This window comes from Nerophis ophidion, linkage group LG24 (assembly GCF_033978795.1).
Source record: "Nerophis ophidion isolate RoL-2023_Sa linkage group LG24, RoL_Noph_v1.0, whole genome shotgun sequence".
NCBI lineage: Eukaryota > Metazoa > Chordata > Actinopteri > Syngnathiformes > Syngnathidae > Nerophis > Nerophis ophidion.
The window spans coordinates 35,024,943-35,043,955 of record NC_084634.1 but is presented as its reverse complement, the minus strand read 5'-3'; the positions used below and the strand labels follow the sequence as shown (position 1 = coordinate 35,043,955).

Genomic DNA, 19,013 nt, shown 5'->3' with positions numbered 1-19,013 from the left:
AAAAATGTGCTTTAGGGGAGCGAATCCAGCTGGTTTGGTATTCCTTAGATCAAGCATCCGACATGTTGTCTTGCATCCATCACCTGCGGGTATAGAAAGAAAATATTATTGCATAATTGTAGAATATATTCAAAATGCAAAAAAAAAAAATGCAGCTGAGATAGGGACAAGCGGTAAAAAAAATCGATGGATAAGGTGGTATGATATATATGCAAACTATAGGTAATAAACACTATAGAAATATAAATGGATGTATTGGAAATACACTGTCAATGATAATATATTTACCAAAAAAAGAACACAGGCAAACATAGACTTCCACACATATGTTTGTAAAAAAATTAAAATAGTACATAAATGTTAATTTCGAGCAAATCGTCACGGTTGCTGGGCAAAGACGTTCCCGCGCTCGTCGCCTGAATCGATCTTACCGCGCGCGGCCTGCTGGGAATTTCACCTGTCCTCAACCGGGTCGGCCGACTGCTGCCGGTTAAATTCCCCCCTTTTTTCCTTCTTTTTTTTTTTTTTTTTACCAGCTTCACCGGGAAAGGCGAGCGAATGGGGCCGTGCGTGGAATACACCTCCCCGAATTATCTGGACGCGCAACGAGTGGCATTCGTGCCCCGAACAAGCCGCCCTCCTCCACTTCCTCAATGTCTCTCCCAGGAGCGGCTGCGGCCACGCCCCCTTGCTCGCTCCCATTGGCCGCGGGCACAGAATCCCCGCTTCTGATTGGACGGCTCCTGGTGGGCGTCAGCCTTAAATGCTGCAAAGCGCGTTCACGACACTTGTGGCGGCGTCACAAGTGATCTTACCTTGATTTCATTTATTTTTATTTTTTTTAATTATTATTTTGGATTAATTGGCTATAGATATTTTTTAAACCCATCCGGCGTATTAAGGGGAAAAAAAAAACAAAAAACATAAATTATTAAAATCAAGTGAGCATGATTCATCCATCCATCCATCCATTTTCTACCGCTTATTCCCTTTCGGGGTCGCGGGGGGCGCTGGCGCCTATCTCAGCTACAATCGGGCGGAAGGCAGGGTACACCCTGGACAAGTCGCCACCTCACTACCTAATTTAAAGGCCTACTGAAAGCCACTACTAGCCACCACGCAGTCTGATAGTTTATATATCGATGATAAAATATTAACATTGCATAGTTTACTAAATTACAATTTTACATTTCCCGGGAGTTTCGTCTTTGAAACGTCGTGTAATGATGACGTGTACGCAAGACGTCACGGGTTTTTAGGAAGTACGAGCGCTGCGCACACACACAGCTAAAAGTCGTCTGCTTTAACGGTATAATTTTACATTTTTTTGGACATCTGTTGCTGAATCTTTTGCAATTTGTTCAATTAATATTGGAGAAGTCACAGTAGAAAGATGGAGTTTAGCCACACAAACACACGGTGATTCCTTATTTAAAATTTCCTGGAGGTGAAACCTTCCTATGGATCAGAGCGCAGTCAAGAGAACATGGATCCCAACCACATGTCAACCAGCAGGTTTCGGTGAGAAAATTGCGGTTAAAAAGTCAGTTCTTACCGGAGAAAAGCTGAGACAAGACACCCGTGGAGACACCCTTCCGACTATCAGGTACTATTAAACTGACTAAAACACTAGCAACACAATAGAAAGATAAGGGATTTCCCAGAATTATCCTAGTAAATGTGTCTAAAAACATCTGAATCCATCCCAATGCAATCGCTTTTTAAAAAAAAAAAAAATTCTAGTCCGTCGCTATCAATATCCTCAAACACAAATCTTTTATCCTCGCTCAAATTAATGGGGAAATTGTCATTTTCTCGGTCCGAATAAATGTTTTTTTTTGGAGGCTCCCAATAAAACCAATGTGAATATTTGAGGAGCCATCAAACATGTGACGTACTCGTCTGCGAATTCCGGTACAGGCAAGGCTTTTCTCTTAGCACCGAAAGTTGCAAACTTTATCATGGATCTTCTCTACTAAATCCTTTCAGCAAAAATATGGCAATATCGCGAAATGATCAAGTACGACACATAGAATGGACCTGCTATCCCCTGCTATTAAATGAGAAAATCTCATTTCAGTAGGCCTTTAAAGGCCGACTGAAAGCCACTACTACCCACCACGCAGTCTGATAGTTTATATATAAATGATGGAATATTAACATTGCAACACATGCCAATACGACCTTCTTAGTTTACTAAATTACAATTTTAAATTTCGCGCGAAGTATCCTGTTGAAAACGTCGCTGTATGATGACGCGTACGCGTGATGTCACGGATTTTAGCGGACATTCTGTTCCAGCCCGATCCCAGCTATAAGTCGTCTGCTTTAATCGCATAATTACACAGCATTCTGGACATCTGTGTTGCTGAATCTTTTGCACTTTGTTCAATGAATAATGGAGACGTCAAAGAAGAAAGATGTAGGTGGGAAGCGGTGTATTGCGGCCGCCTATAGCAACACAAACACAGCCGGTGTTTCCTTGTTTCCATGTTTACATTCCCGAAAGATGACGGTGAAGCTTTACTATGGAACAGAGCGGTCAAGCGAACATGGTTCCCTACCACGTTTTCAGTTAGAAAATGGTGGTAATAAGTCGGCTCTTACCGTAAACATGAGCGGCGAGCTTGCGTCGTTCCTCGTGCACCTGTCTTGACTCCTCCGACCGGAGGGAAAAAAAGCTCAGCCCGGCCCCAATGGCTGCCTTCGCTTCGCCTCGTCGAGAAACGTGGCTTCCCTCAGAAACACTGGCGGTCACCACACCCGTTGCCACACCCCTCCGACTTTCAGGTACAACTGTAACGTATTATTATCGGGTCTCCCTATGTTTAGCATTAAAAGATTACAGTTGGTCCAAAATGCGGCTGCTAGACTTTTGACAAGAACAAGAAAGTTTGATCACATTACGCCTGTACTGGCTCACCTGCACTGGCTTCCTGTGCACTTAAGATGTGACTTTAAGGTTTTACTACTTACGTATAAAATACTACACGGTCTAGCTCCATCCTATCTTGCCGATTGTATTGTACCATATGTCCCGGCAAGAAATCTGCGTTCAAAGGACTCCGGCTTATTAGTGATTCCCAAAGCCCAAAAAAGGTCTGCGGGCTATAGAGCTTTTTCATTTCGGGCTCCAGTACTCTGGAATGCCCTCCCGGTAACAGTTCGAGATGCCACCTCAGTAGAAGCATTTAAGTCTCACCTTAAAACTCATTTGTATACTCTAGCCTTTAAATAGACTCCCTTTTTAGACCAGTTGATCTGCCGTTTCTTTTCTTTCTCCTATGTCCCACTCTCCCTTGTGGAGGGGGTCCGGTCCGATCCGGTGGCCATGTACTGCTTGCCTGTGTATCGGCTGGGGACATCTCTGCGCTGCTGATCCGCCTCCGCTTGGGATGGTTTCCTGCTGGCTCCGCTGTGAACGGGACTCTTGCTGCTGTGTTGGATCCGCTTTGGACTGGACTCTCGCGACTGTGTTGGATCCATTATGGATTGAACTTTCACAGTATCATGTTAGACCCGCTCGACATCCATTGCTTTCCTCCTCTCCAAGGTTCTCATAGTCATCATTGTCACCGACGTCCCACTGGGTGTGGGTTTTCCTTGCCCTTATGTGGGCCTACCGAGGATGTCGTAGTGGTTTGTGCAGCCCTTTGAGACACTAGTGATTTAGGGCTATATAAGTAAACATTGATTGATTGATTGATTGAACTATATAATCTCACTAAAACACCAGTAACACAATAAGCAGATAAGGGATTTTCCAGAATTATCCTAGTAAATGTGTCTAATAACATCTGAATCGCTCCCACTGCCCTTGTTTTTTTTGATTTATTTATTTTTTTCTAGTTCTTCACTCTCACTATCCTCATCCCCAAATCTTTCATCCTCGCTCAAATTAATGGGGAAATCGTCACTTTCTCGGTCCGAATCGCTCTCGCTGCTGGTGGCCATGATTGTAAACGTCACGCGCACATCGTCTGCTACTTCCGGTACAAGCAAGGCTTTTTAATTGGCGACCAAAGGTTGCGAACTTTATCATCGATGTTCTCTACTAAATCCTTTCAGCAGAAATATGGCAATATGGCGAAATGATCAAGTATGACACATAGAATGGACCTGCTATCCCCGTTTAAATAAGAAAATCTCATTTCAGTAGGCCTTTAACTTGATTTCATTTATTATTATTTATATAAAAAAAAAGATTTTGGATTAATTGGCTATATATATGTTTTAAACCCATCCGGCATATTAAAAGAAGGAAAAAAAACCCCCATAAATTATTACAATCAAGTGAGCATGATTCATACCTAATTAATGAGGTTATTATTATTCATGTGTATGCGTGATAATCGAGGTGGTTAGCAAAGGAACTGTACTTGTGCGGTAATAATCAAAGCCTGCATGTGATTAAAAAAAACAAAACATCATATAGTACATCAATAAGAAGAGTAAATAACAAAAAACACCACCAATGTAATGCAAAAAAAAAAAAAAAACTCAAGGTAAATTGAATATGTTGCAAACAGATTGCATGATAAACCAAATCAATTGTGAATGATTGATATTTTTATCTCACAATAGTGTAAAATGTAGAAAAAAAAATCATGGAGTAAATCAATAAGAAGAGTAAATAACAAACAATACCAACAAAATAGCAAATAATTTTTACTGTGTATAATGTAATGCAATTTTTTTTTTTTACCTGAAGGTAAATTGAATATGTTGCAAACAAATTGCATGATAAACCAAATCAATCGTGATTGATTGATATTTTTGTCTCACAATAGTGAAAGATGTGAAAAAAAAAAAAAAATCATATAGTATGTCAATAAGAAGAGTAAATAACAAAAAAATACCACCAAAATAGCAAATATATTTTTACAGTGTGTATAATGTAATGCAAAAAAAAAAAAAAAAGATTTACCTCATGGTAAATTGAATATGTTGCAAACAAATAGCATGATAAACCAAATCAATTGTGAATGATTGATATTGTTTGTCTCACAACAGTGTAAAATGTAAAAAAAAAAAATAAAAAAATAAAAAAAATCATATAGTACATCAACAAGAAGAGTAAATAACAAAAAATACCATGTATATTCTGTGTGTATAATGTAATACATTTTTTTTTACCTCAAGGTAAATCAAATATGTTGCACACAAATTGCATGATAAACCAAAAATTAATTGTGAATGATTGATATTTTTGTCTCACAACAGTGTAAAATGTTAAAAAAAAAAAAAAAAATCATATAGTATGTCAATAAGAAAAGTAAATAACAAAAATACCACCAAAATAGCATTTTTTTTTACTGTGTTTATAATGTAATGCAAAAAAAAAAAGATTTACCTCAAGGTAAATTGAATATGTTGCAAAAAAATTGCATGATAAACCAAATTAATTGTGAAAGATTGATATTTTTGTCTCACAATAGTGTAAAATGTAAAATAAATAAAATAAAAATAAAAAATCATATAGTACATCAATAGGAAGACTAAATAACAAAAAATACCACCAAAATAGCAACTTATTTTTATTATGTGTATAATGTAATGCAAAAAAAATATTTACCTCAAGGTAAATTGAATATGTTGCAAACAAATTGCATGATAAACCAAATCAATTGTGAATGATTGATATTTTTGTCTCACAATAGTGTAAAATGTAAAAGAAATAAAATAAAATAAAAATAGATCATATAGTACATCAATAAGAAGAGTAAAAAATAAAAAATACCACCAAAATAACAACTTATTTTTACTATGTGTATAATGTAATGCAAAAAAATTATTTACCTCAAGGTAATTGAATATGTTGCAAAAAAATTGCATGATAAACCAAATTAATTGTGAATGATTGATTTTTTGTCTCACATTAGGGTAAAATGTTAAAGAATAAATTAAAAAAATCATATAGTATTTCAATAAAAAGAGTAAATAACAAAAATACCACTAAAATAGCAAATTTTTCTACTGTGTTTAAAATATAATGCAAAAAAAATATTTACCTCAAGGTAAATTGAATATGTTGCAAACAAATTGCATGATAAACCAAATCAATTGTGAATGATTGATATTTTTGTCTCACAATAGTGTAAAATATTTAAAAAAAAAAATCATATAGTATGTCAATAAGAAGAGTAAATAACAAAAAATACCACCAAAAAAGCATTTTTTTTACTGTGTATAATGTAATGCAAAAAAAGATCTACCTCAAGGTAAATTGAATATGTTGCAAACAAATTGCATGATAAACCAAATTAATTGTGAATGATTGATATTTTTGTCTCACAATAGTGTAAAATGTTAAAAAATAAAACAAATAAAAAAATCATATATTACTTCAATAAGAAGAGTAAATAACAAAAAATACCACCAAAATAGCAAGTTATTTTTTACTGTGTGCACTTTAAAAAAAAAATACCTCAATGTACATATATATATATATATATATATATATATATATATATATATATATATATATATATATATATATATATATATATATATATATATATATATATATATATATATATATATATATATATATATATATATATATATATAGGGACGGCGTGGCGCAGTGGCAGTGTGGCCGTGCGCAACCCGAGGGTCACTGGTTCAAATCCCACCTAAAACCAACCTCGTCACGTCCGTTGTGTCCTGAGCAAGACACTTCACCCTTGCTCCTGATGGGTGCTGGTGGGCGCCTTGCATGGCAGCTCCCTCCATCAGTGTGTGAATGTGTGTGTGAATGGGTAAATGTGGAAGTAGTGTCAAAGCGCTTTGAGTACCTTGAAGGTAGAAAAGCGCTATACAAGTACAACCCATTTATCATTTATCATATATATATATATATATATATATATATACATGCTATTTTAAGCAATATCTTTTTGCAAAATATTACACTTCTGATTTTAATGTACATTTTCAAACTTGTTTCATCAATGAGGTTGTTTTGTGTTGTTGTTGTTGTTGTCGGGTTTTATTATATACACAGTAAAAATAATTTGCTATTTTCATGGTTTTTTTTTGTTATTTATTGTTCTTATTGATGTACTATATAATGTATTTATTTTTTATTTTTTACATTTTACACTGTTGTGAGACAAAAATATGTAATTAATCATTCACAATTGATTTGGTTGATCATGCAATTATGTTTGCAACGTATTTGATTTGAAGTCTTATTTGAGCTGCCAATGTCAAGTGCAATTTATTTATTGTTCGGTTTGCAATTTAAATAGTTCAGATTAGATATGAATACATACATAAATAGATGTGTGTATATATATATATATATATATAAATACATATAAATATATATATATATATATATATATATATATATATATATATATATATATATATATATATATATATATATATATATATATATATATTAGACTTTGACCAAACTTTATTGATCCACAAGGGAAATATTTTGCAGATAATTTTCCTTAAAATAGCATGTATATATATATATATATATTTCCCTTGTGGATCAATAAAGTTTGGTCAAAGTCTAATATATATATATATATATATATATATATATATATATATATATATATACATATATTTTTTTTTTTTTTTTCTACCGCTAATTCCCTTTGGGGTTGCGGGGGGCATTGGTGCTTATCTCAGCTACAATCGGGCGGAAGGCGGGTTACACCCTGGACAAGTCGCCAACTTATCACAGGGCCAACAGAGATAGACAGACAACATTCACACACTATGGCCAATTTTAGTGTTGCCAATCAACCTATCCCCATATATATATATATATATATATATATATATATATATATATACATGCTATTTCAAGCAATATCTTTTTGCAAAAAATTACACTTCTGATTTAAATTTTCAAACTTGTTTCATTAATGAGGTTGTTTTGTGTTGTTGTTGTTGGGTTTTTTTCCGCCTTCAAAGTATGCAAAAGGGCAGCGTGGGCCAGGTCCGGGTCCCCTGCACTACAAGTTGGGCCTCCGTCAAACACGTTTATGTGAGGATTAATTTCCACGGCGGGACTCAGATGAGAGCGCCGCTGTGCATGGACATTTTTAATTAGATATCTGGCGCTCAGATGGAAGAGATGGTGTGCGAGCATGGGGGTGTGGGGTGGCGACGGGGGTGGAGGTGGAGGGGGGGGTGGTCTGTGACGGGGGCGCGGACGCATGATGGTGAGCTCATTACGCACATAATTAGCCCTGAAATTGATGCTGCATTGTGCCATAATTGGAGAGTTCTCCTTCTGCCTCGTTCTGCGCTTGTGCGCATGTGCGGGAGCGCCTCGTTAAATGACTTCTCCAGAACTCGCAAGGATTCACCGCCTTTATTATTTTCTCATTTCTGCCACATAAATACAACTATCAACTGGAAAATACAGGAAGGCCCAGCCGATGCTGACTGGACTTTAATCTGACGCATTCTAAACTTGTATTTTACTTCTCGGAATACATGACTTCATTCTGAAAATGTTTAGACTTTCTTCTGGTGATTTGATAACTGTTTTTCCCAACCTAATTTCCAAGAATTGTGACTTTATCATTGTTTAATATATATAAATCACTGGAGCATACTTGCCAAGCCTCACAGATTTTCCGGGAGACTCCCGAAATTCAGCGCCTCTCCCGAAAACCTCCCGGCACAAATTTTCTCCTGAAAATCTCCCAAAATTTAGGGGAAGCTGGAGGCCACGCCCCCTCCAGCTGCATGCAGACCTGACTCAATGTTGTGACCCTCTTAAACAGGACAATACTGCCATCTACTGTACATAGAATAGAATGTAAATATATTCTACATTTAAGTTCAGTCAAGGAAAATGCATTAGGTAGTCTGTTGCTCTGAAGCCCACAGTAAAGAGACGTAACTTCATCACGTCACCTGGTTATTGACTCCAACCCAAAATATTACACTGTCGACGGGCAAAATGAAGAAATACGCTTGCAAGTTCCAGAACGATTAGAAACACGAATTTCAGTTTATCCAGGAGAGTTCGAAGGGTAAGGGGTATGTTGCCTGTAAATTTTGTAGAACAGACTTCTCCATTGAACACGGCGGCCCAACGGATGTACTCAGCCATGAACGATCAGCGAAGGACAAAGCGTCCGCAGCGCAGCATCGTTCACAACCCAGGATTATGGCCCACCTCGCAAAATGGAGACCCGATGGTGTAACTTATGCTGAGACAAAGATGGCTATGCTGACAGCTGGAAGCAACATCCCTTTCTTATTTGCGGATGTCTACAACATATCCGTGGTGGATATGTTCCGGTATTCGGAGATCGCTCGCCAATACGCAATTGCCAGAACAAAGGTTACTCAAATAGTGAAAGGTAAGTGTTGTTGTTTTTTTTAGTGACCAGCAAGCACAGTACAGTTAGTAGAAGAACTGTGTTTTTGCTACTGTGTATTTGATAGGTATGCCTTAAGAAATTCAACTATTTATTTTATCTATATATAATAAAAAATATATATATATATATATATATATATATATATATATATATATATATATATATATATATATATATAGCTAGAATTCACTGAAAGTCAAGTATTTCATACATATGTATATATATATATATATATATATATATATATATATATATATATATATATATATATGAAATATATATGAAATACTCAAGTTGGTGAATTATACGCCACCCCTCTTGACCACGCCCCCCGCCCCAACCACGCCTCCGCCCCACCCCTGACCACGCCCCCCACTTTCCGAAATTGGAGGTTTCAAGCTTGGCAAGTATGCACTGGAGTCACTGGAGCCTATATGTCAGCTGCATTCAGGCGGAAAGCGTCGTACACCCTGGACAAGTCACCATCTCATCGCAGAGCCTACACATGCATGTAGATAGTACTTTATTGATTCCTTCAGGAGAGTTCCTTCAGGAAAATTAAAAATGTATACACTTGTATTCATATAAATACACATTTATGCATACATACATACATATATACACATATATACATTTCTACACACACACACACACATTATATATATATATATATATATATATATTATATACACATATATGTATACATACATATATATATATATATATATACATATATATATGTATACATACATATATACATACATATATACATATATATACATACATATATACATATATATATATATATATATATATATATATATATATACACATACATATATATATGTATATGTATATATATATGTGTATATACACACATACATACACATATATATACACATATATATACATATATGTATACATACATATATATATACACATATATATATATATACACACACACATATATATATATATATACATATATATATATATATATATACACATATATATATATATATATATATATATATATACACATATATGAAACTTCTAAATAATGTTTCTATATGATTTTTTATATATTTTTTTTCATACAAGATTAAACGTTTTTTCTCTTAATACTATGATTACATTTTTTGCTAACATGTTCACTTCTCACAAAATTAATGTTATTTCGAAATGATTTTATTGTATTTTTTTTTTTTTTGTCCAAGCGTATTTTTCGATTTTGCGCAATGGCAATTATTAAAAAACAAAAATAAATAAATAAAAAGAAAAATAACAATATACATGCAGACTGTCAAGTGCATGCCAAAGCAACAGGTGGCGCAGTCACCCATACTTGTAAAGCCATTTAGCGAGAATTATTTGTGAATATCATTGAAAGCACCCAATATCCGGAAATGCGCTGATTTTTCGTATAGAACCTGTAAAAACTTACCAGGATTACACAGAATATAACGGTATATAACAACCCAGAAATTGATTTCAACAATACCCTTATAGACCTGCAATGTGGTGGAAAATTGTCCAGGGTGTACCCCGCCTTCCGCCCGAATGCAGCTGAGATAGGCTCCAGCACGCCCGTGACCCAAAAAAGGGACAAGAGGTGTCAAATGGATGGATGGATGTTGAAAACCAAGAAATTGACTTAAAATAATACCCTTATAGCCCTGCGATGAGGTGGCGACTTGTCCAGGGTGTACCCCGCCTTCCGCCCGAATGCAGCTGAGATAGGCTCCAGCACCTCCCGTGACCCCAAAAGGGACAAGCGGTAGAAAATTGATGAATGGATGTTGAAAACCCAGAAATTCACTTAAAATAAAACCCTTATAGCCCTGCAATAAGGTGGCGACTTGTCCAGGGTGTACACCGCCTTGCGCCCAAATTCGTCCCATCCCGATTTCCACCCGGACAACAATATTGAGGGCGTGCCTAAACACCGTGCCGGCCCAGTCACATAATAAATGCGGCTTTTACGCACACATAAGTGAATGCAAGTCATGCTTGGTCAACAGCCATACAGGTCACACTGAGGGTGGCCATATAAATAACTAACACTCTCACAAATAAGCGCCACACTGTGAACCCACACCAAACAAGAATGACAAACACATTTCGGGAGAACATCCGCACCGTAACACAACATAAAGAATACCCAGCACTAACTCTTCCGGGATGCTACAATATACACCCCCCCACTACCACTAACCCAACACTTGAAGCCCCCCCCCCCATCTCCCAGATTCGGAGGTCTCAAGGTTGGCAAGTTTGATATATGTAAATTCAAGTATTTATTTTGTATATAAATATATATATATATATATATGTATATATATAAATATAAATATGTGTGAGTTTTAACCGAGTCATACCAAAGACAAAAAAATGGGACCCATTACCTCCCTGCTTGGCACTCAGCATCAAGGGTTGGAATTGGGGGTTAAATCACCAAAAATGATTACTGGGCGCCGCAACCGCTGCTGCTCACCGCTCCCCTCACCTCCCAGGGGGTGATCAAGTTACCCAGTTTGTGGGACCACAGTGTGTGATACAGTATACATATATATACTTTAACTTGTTTTTTGGGAATTTGTTTTGTTTGTTGTCCGTTGCTTTATAATAAACAAAATTGAATCGGGCCGGTGAATGAAATGTAAACTCTGGTTGACAGGCTCGGTGTTCAATCAATCAATCAATCAATGTTTACTTATATAGCCCTAAATCACTAGTGTCTCAAAGGGCTGCACAAACCACTACGACATCCTCGGTAGGCCCACATAAGGGCAAGGAAAACTCACACCCAGTGGGACATCTGTGACAATGATGACTATGAGAACCTTGGAGAGGAGGAAAGCAATGGATGTCGAGCGGGTCTAACATGATACTGTGAAAGTTCAATCCATAATGGATCCAACACAGTCGCGAGAGTCCTGTCCAAAGCGGATCCAACACAGCAGCGAGAGTCCCGTTCACAGCGGAGCTAGCAGGAAACCATCCCAAGCGGAGGCGGATCAGCAGCGCAGAGATGTCCCCAGCCGATACACAGGCAAGCAGTACATGGCCACCGGATCGGACCGGACCCCCTCCACAAGGGAGAGTGGGACATAGGAGAAAAAGAAAAGAAACGGCAGATCAACTGGTCTAAAAAGGGAGTCTATTTAAAGGCTAGAGTATACAAATGAGTTTTAAGGTGAGACTTAAATGCTTCTACTGAGGTAGCATCTCAAACTTTTACCGGGAGGGCATTCCAGAGTACTGGAGCCCGAAATGAAAACGCTTTATAGCCCGCAGACTTTTTTTGGGCTTTGGGAATCACTAATAAGCCGGAGTCCTTTGAACGCAGATTTCTTGCCGGGACATATGGTACAATACAATCGGCAAGATAGGCTGGAGCTAGACCGTGTAGTATTTTATACATAAGTAGTAAAACCTTAAAGTCACATCTTAAGTGCACAGGAAGCCAGTGCAGGTGAGCCAGTACAGGCGTAATGTGATCAAACTTTCTTGTTCTTGTCAAAAGTCTAGCAGCCGCATTTTGTACCAACTGTAATCTTTTAATGCTAGACATGGGGAGACCCGAAAATAATACGTTACAGTAGTCGAGGTGAGACGTAACAAACGCATGGATAATGATCTCAGCGTCTTTAGTGGACAGAATGGAGCGAATTTTAGCGATATTACGGAGATGAAAGAAGGCCGTTTTAGTAACGCTTTTAATGTGTGACTCAAAGGAGAGAGTTGGGTCGAAGATAATACCCAGATTCTTTACCGTGTCGCCCTGTTTAATTGTTTGGTTGTCAAATGTTAGAGTTGTATTATTAAATAGAGTTCGGTGTCTAGCAGGACCGATAATCAGCATTTCCGTTTTTTTGGCGTTGAGTTGCAAAAAGTTAGTGGACATCCATTGTTTAATTTCATTAAAACACGCCTCCAGCTGACTACAATCCGGCGTGTTGGTCAGCTTTACTGAGGGGAGATGACGGCATCAGACACCAGGGATTGAGTTAGCTCTATAGATTTATTATATATATATATATATATATATCAAATTTCAGTGAATTCTAGCTTTAAATAAACTCCTCCCCCTTAACCCCGCCCCCCGGTTGGCGAGTATAGCCGGATTCTGGCCCACGGGACTTGACATTGACACATAAGAACTACAACATTATTACTATCTTTAAATTACTGTAACTGTGTGGAGTAATTTTAACTTTTAACAAGTTATTTGCAATGGAAAAAAGTTCGGACAGTGCAATGTTTTGAAAACAGGGTCATGATAAATCCAAAGAGAAATATTTAATAAAACGCAACTAACACTTGGTATATATTTCTAATTTATTTATTTATTTTTTTTTTTATACAAGATTCTGTATTATTTTCGTTATTATTGAAGCATGCAACACCGCCCCCATGGCCGCAAACCCCTGCTACTTTCTGAGGTGACTCCCAGGTCATAAGGTCACCGCGGAGACTTCACTTCACTCCAGGCGGACCATTCGTCGCGGTCCCTTTTCCGCTTACAAAACTGTATTTTTCATAATAAATACAGCTGCACGTCGGCAGGCTCAAAGAAGAAGGGGGAATATTCTCTGAGGTTATATGAGCCGCAGGCGGTGGTGGACGTCCTGTTAGAGTCCCGCAGCGGGGGGTGGGGGGTTTGGGGGGCTTCGCCGCTCGTCCAATCCCTCCCTTTCGAATCCATCTCCCTTTTGATTGTGTTTTTTTACAAAATCGTGCTTCTCTCCAGGAGGTCGGGCCTGACATTTCTCCCCCGGCATGAGGGAGAAGCCATGGTATGGCCATAGGGCAGGTGCATGGAGGGTATTTATGGAAGAAAGACGGTCACGTTTTCTTGTTGGCACGTCTCGTAAATGGTAAATAAAAACAGAATACCATGATTTGCAAATCCATTTCAACTTATATTCAATTGAATAGACTGCAAAGACAAGATATTTAATGTTCCAACTGAGGAACTTAATTTGTGTTTTTGCAAATTATCGTTAATTTAGAATTTAATAGGAGGAACACATTGCAAAAAAGTATGCACAGGGGCATTTTTACCACTGTGTTAGATGGCCTTTCCTTTTAACAACACTCACTTAATGTTTGAAAACTGAGGAGAGCAATTTTTGAAGCTTTACAGGAGCAATTCTTTCCCAGCTTAAAGGCCTACTGAAATTAGATTTTCTTATTTAAACAAGGATGGCAGGTCCATCCTATGTGTCATACTTGATCATTTCGCGATATTGCCATATTTTTGCTGAAAGGATTTAGTAGAGAACATCCTCGATAAAATTCGCAACTTTTGGTCGCTAATAAAAAAGCCTTGCCTGTACCGGAAGTAGCAGACGATGTGCGCGTGACGTCACGGGTTGTAGAGCTCCTCACATCCTCACATTGTTTAAAATCATGGCCACCAGCAGCTAGAGCGATTCAGACCGAGAAAGCGACGATTCCCCCATTGATTTGAGCGAGGATGAAAGATTTGTGGATGAGGATTGTGAGAGTGAAGGACTAGAAAAAAAATGTTATTAGACACATTTACTAGGATAATTCTGGAAAATGCCTTATCTGCTTATTGTGTTACTAGTGTTGTAGTGAGATTATACTGTCGTACCTGAAGGTCGGAGGGGTGTGGACACAGGTGTGGTGACCGCGAGTGTCTCTGAGGGAAGCCACGCAAACTCCGCTCATCCATCCATCCATTTTCTACTGCTTATTCCCTTTTGGGGTTGCGGGAGGCGCTGGCGCCTATCTCAGCTACAATCGGGCGGACAAGTCGCCACCTCATCGCAGGGCCAACACAGATAGACAGACAACATTCACACTCACATTCACACACTAGGGCCAATTTAGTGTTGCCAATCAACCTATCCCCAGGTGCATGTCTTTGGAAGTGGGAGGAAGCCAGAGAACCCGCAGGGAACCCACGCGTTCACGGGGAGAACATGCAAACTCCACACAGAAAGATCCCGAGCCTGGATTTGATCCCAGGACTGCAGGAACTTCGTATTTTGAGGCAGACGCACTAACCCAGCCGCCTTACCACCACAATATTCTCACCCAAACCTGCCGGTTGAATTGTGGTCGGGAACCATGTTCGCTTGACCGCTCTGTTCCACAGTAAAGCTTCACCTTCGGGAATGTAAAAACAAGGAAACACCGGCTGTGTTTGTGTTGCAAAAGGCAGCCGCAATACACCGCTTCCCACCTACGTCATTCTTCTTTGACGTCTCCATTATTAATTGAACAAATTGCAAAAGATTCAGCAACACAGATGTCCAGAATACTGTGGAATTGTGCGATTAAAGCAGACTACTCATAGCTGGGATCGGGCCGGAAAAAAATGTCCGCTACAATCCGAGACGTAAAGCACACGCGTCATCATTCTGCAACGTTTTCAACAGGATACTTCGCGCGGAATTTAAAATTGCAATTTAGTAAACTAACTCGGCCGTATTGGCATGTGTTGCAATGTTAATATTTCATCATTGATATATAAACTATCAGACTGTGTGGTCGCTAGTAGTGGCTTTCAGTAGGCCTCTAAGTTCTTCAAAAGTCTCCATTGTGGTATTTTAGGCTTCATATAGCGCCACACATTTTCAATGGGAGACAGGTCTGGACTACAGGAAGGCCACACCCTTTTACTATGAAGCCATGCTGTTGTAACACGTGGCTTGGCATCGTCTTGCTGAAATAAGCAGGGGCGTCCATGATAACGTTGCTTGGATGGCAACATATGTCTGTATGTACCTTTCAGCATTAATGGTGTAAGTTACCCCTGCCTTGTTCACTAATACACCCCCCATACCATCACAGAAGCTGGAAGTTGAACTTTGCGCCCAGAACAATCCGAATGGTTCTTTTCCTCTTTGGCCCGGAGGACACAACGTCCACAGTCTCCAAAAACAATTTGAAATGTGGACTCGTCGGCCCACTTTGCCACTTTGCATCAGTCCATCTGACGGCGGCGTTTCTGGGTGTTGTTGATAAATGGCTTTGGCTTAGTAGAGATTTAAAGGCCTACTGAAATGAGATTTTCTTATTTAAACGGGGATAGCAGGTCCATTCTATGTGTCATACTTGATCATTTCGCCATATTGCCATATTTTTGCTGAAAGGATTTAGTAGAGAACATCCACGATAAAGTTCGCAACTGGATAAAAACCCTGCCTCTACCGGAAGTCGCAGACGATGACGTCACATGTTTGTTTGCTCCTCACATATTCACATTGATTTTAATGGGAGCCTCCAACAAAAAGAGCTATTCAGACCGAGAAAACGACAATTTCCCCATTAATTTGAGCGAGGATGAAAGATTCGTGTTTGAGGATATTGATAGCGACGGACTAGAAAAAAAAAAACTTGATTGCATTGGGACGGATTCTGATGTTTTTAGACGCATTTACTAGGATAATTCTGGGAAATCCCTTATCTTTCTATTGTGTTGCTAGTATTTTAGTGAGTTTAATAGTACCTGATAGTCGGAGGTGTGTGTCCACGGGTGTGTTGACGCCAATGTCTCAGGGAAGTCGACGGCAGCTGTATGGGCGGCACAAGCTCAGCTGATATCCGGTAAGAAGCGAATTTTTACCACAATTTTCTCACCGAAACCTGCTGGTTGACGTGTTTACTATGTGATCCATAGTAAAGTTTCACCTCCGTGAATTTTAAACAAGGAATCACCGTGTGTTTGTGTGGCTAAAGGCTAAAGCGTCCCAACTCCGTCTTTCTACTTTGACGTCTCCATTATTAATTGAACAAATTGCAAAAGATTCAGCAACACAGATGTCCAAAATACTGTGTAATTATGCGGTTAAAGCAGACGACTTTTAGCTGTGTGTGTGTGCAGCGCTCATATTCATTACGCGACGTTTTCAAGAAAAAAGTCCCGGGAAATTTAAAATTGCAATTTAGTAAACTAAAAAGGCCGTATTGGCATGTGTTGCAATGTTAATATTTCATCATTGATATATAAACTATCAGACTGCGGAGTAGTGGGTTTTAGTAGGCCTTTAACATGCACTTACAGTAGCGACCAACTGTTTTTTTACTTAGAAAACAATGAAAAATGCTGTAAAAACCACAATAAATTTAAAAATTTTACCATGAAATCTATTGCTATTTTTACATTGCACAATTTGATGGCTGACTTGCTATGAAATCGTTATTATTAGTATTTATTCATATTTAAAAAATGGTTTAAATGTTTGGTAACTTAAATATTGTCGAAGTATGCAAAAATAAATGATCAAACATTTAAACCATTTTTTTAAATATGAATAAATAATAATAATAATAACGATTTCATAGCAAGTTATCCATCAAATTGTACTATGTAAAAATAGCAATAGATTTCATGGTACAATTGTGAAATATACTGTGGTTTTTACAGCATTTTTTCTCTAAATGAAAAAAAACTGTACGTTTTTCGTTTACTGTCGTAACCCAGTTTTGGAATTTACAGTAACACACCAAAAAAATCTAAATTTTTTGGATGTAAAATTGGTTCTTTTTTATTTAGAGTAAAATAATAATAATATTTTTACAGTATATTTCAGTTCAGGTGCAAATATTTTACTGTAAATTTGAATTTTTTTAATTGCAGTACAAAAGAAAACGTAAATTATACTGTAAAATTCAGCTCAAGGGCCAAAATGTTACTAAAAAAATTGCGTTTTTTTTTAATTTTACAGAAAATAAACAATGTCAATTTTACAGTAGCATTATGGGAAATTGTGGGGGAAAAACAAGCAACTGGAAGCTCAGGTGCAAAAATGTTACGGTAAAATTGCAGTTTTTTCAAATTTACAGTAATTAAAAACAAATGTGAATTTTTCCAAAAAAAAAAGGAAAAATATTACTGTAAAATGGCAGTTTTTGAAATTAACAATAAAAAAACAAATTTGAATTTTACAGTAAAATTCTGGCAATTGAGCCAGAATGTAACTGCAAATTATGTTAACTTAAATATTGTCGAATTATGCAAAAATAAACGATCAAACATTGAAACCATTTTTTAAATATGAATGAATAATAATAATAACGATTTCATAGCAAGTTATCCATCAAATTGTACTATGTAAAAATAGCAATAGATTTCATGGTACAATTGTGAAATATACTGTGGTTTTTACAGCATTTTTTCTCTAAATGAAAAAAAACTGTACGTTTTTTGTCTATTGTCGTAACCCAGTTTTGGAATTTACAGTAACACACCAAAAAAATCTAAATTTTTTAAATGTAAAATTGGCTCTTTTTTACTTACAGTAAAATAATACTAATCTTTTTACAGTATATTTCAGTTCAGGTGCAAATATTTTACCGTAAAATTGAATTTTTTTATTTGCAGTACAAAAGAAAACGTAAATTATACTGTAAAATTCTGCTCAAGGACCAAAATGTTACAAAAAAATTGCATTTTTTTATTTTACAGAAAATAAACAATGTCAATTTGACAGTAGCATTATGGGAAAATTGGGGGGAAAAACAAGCAACTGGAAGCTCAGGTGCAAAAATGTTAAGGTAAAATTTCTTTTTTTTTTAATTTACAGTAAATAAAAACAAATGTGAATTTAAAAAAAAAAATGGAAAAATATTACTGTAAAATGGCAGTTTTTGAAATTAACACTAAAA

General features: G+C 37.2%; 1 protein-coding gene across 2 annotated transcripts in view; it reads right to left on the bottom strand.

Moving 5' to 3' along the window:
- The window catches only part of LOC133542160 (single-minded homolog 1-like), an 84,193-nt gene that overhangs the window by 46,782 nt on the left and 18,398 nt on the right, over positions 1–19,013 (bottom strand). Inside the window, exons 1-2 of one of the 2 annotated variants that reach the window (XM_061886036.1) lie at positions 432–679; positions 1–83 (exon numbers count right to left, since the gene is read on the bottom strand). The exon at positions 1–83 is cut by the window's left edge and continues 319 nt beyond it. The gene's annotated coding sequence lies outside the window, so the exon portion shown is untranslated. Of the gene's footprint in view, positions 84–431; positions 680–19,013 lie in introns of those variants that run through there. The other variant, XM_061886037.1, reaches the window with a different exon arrangement.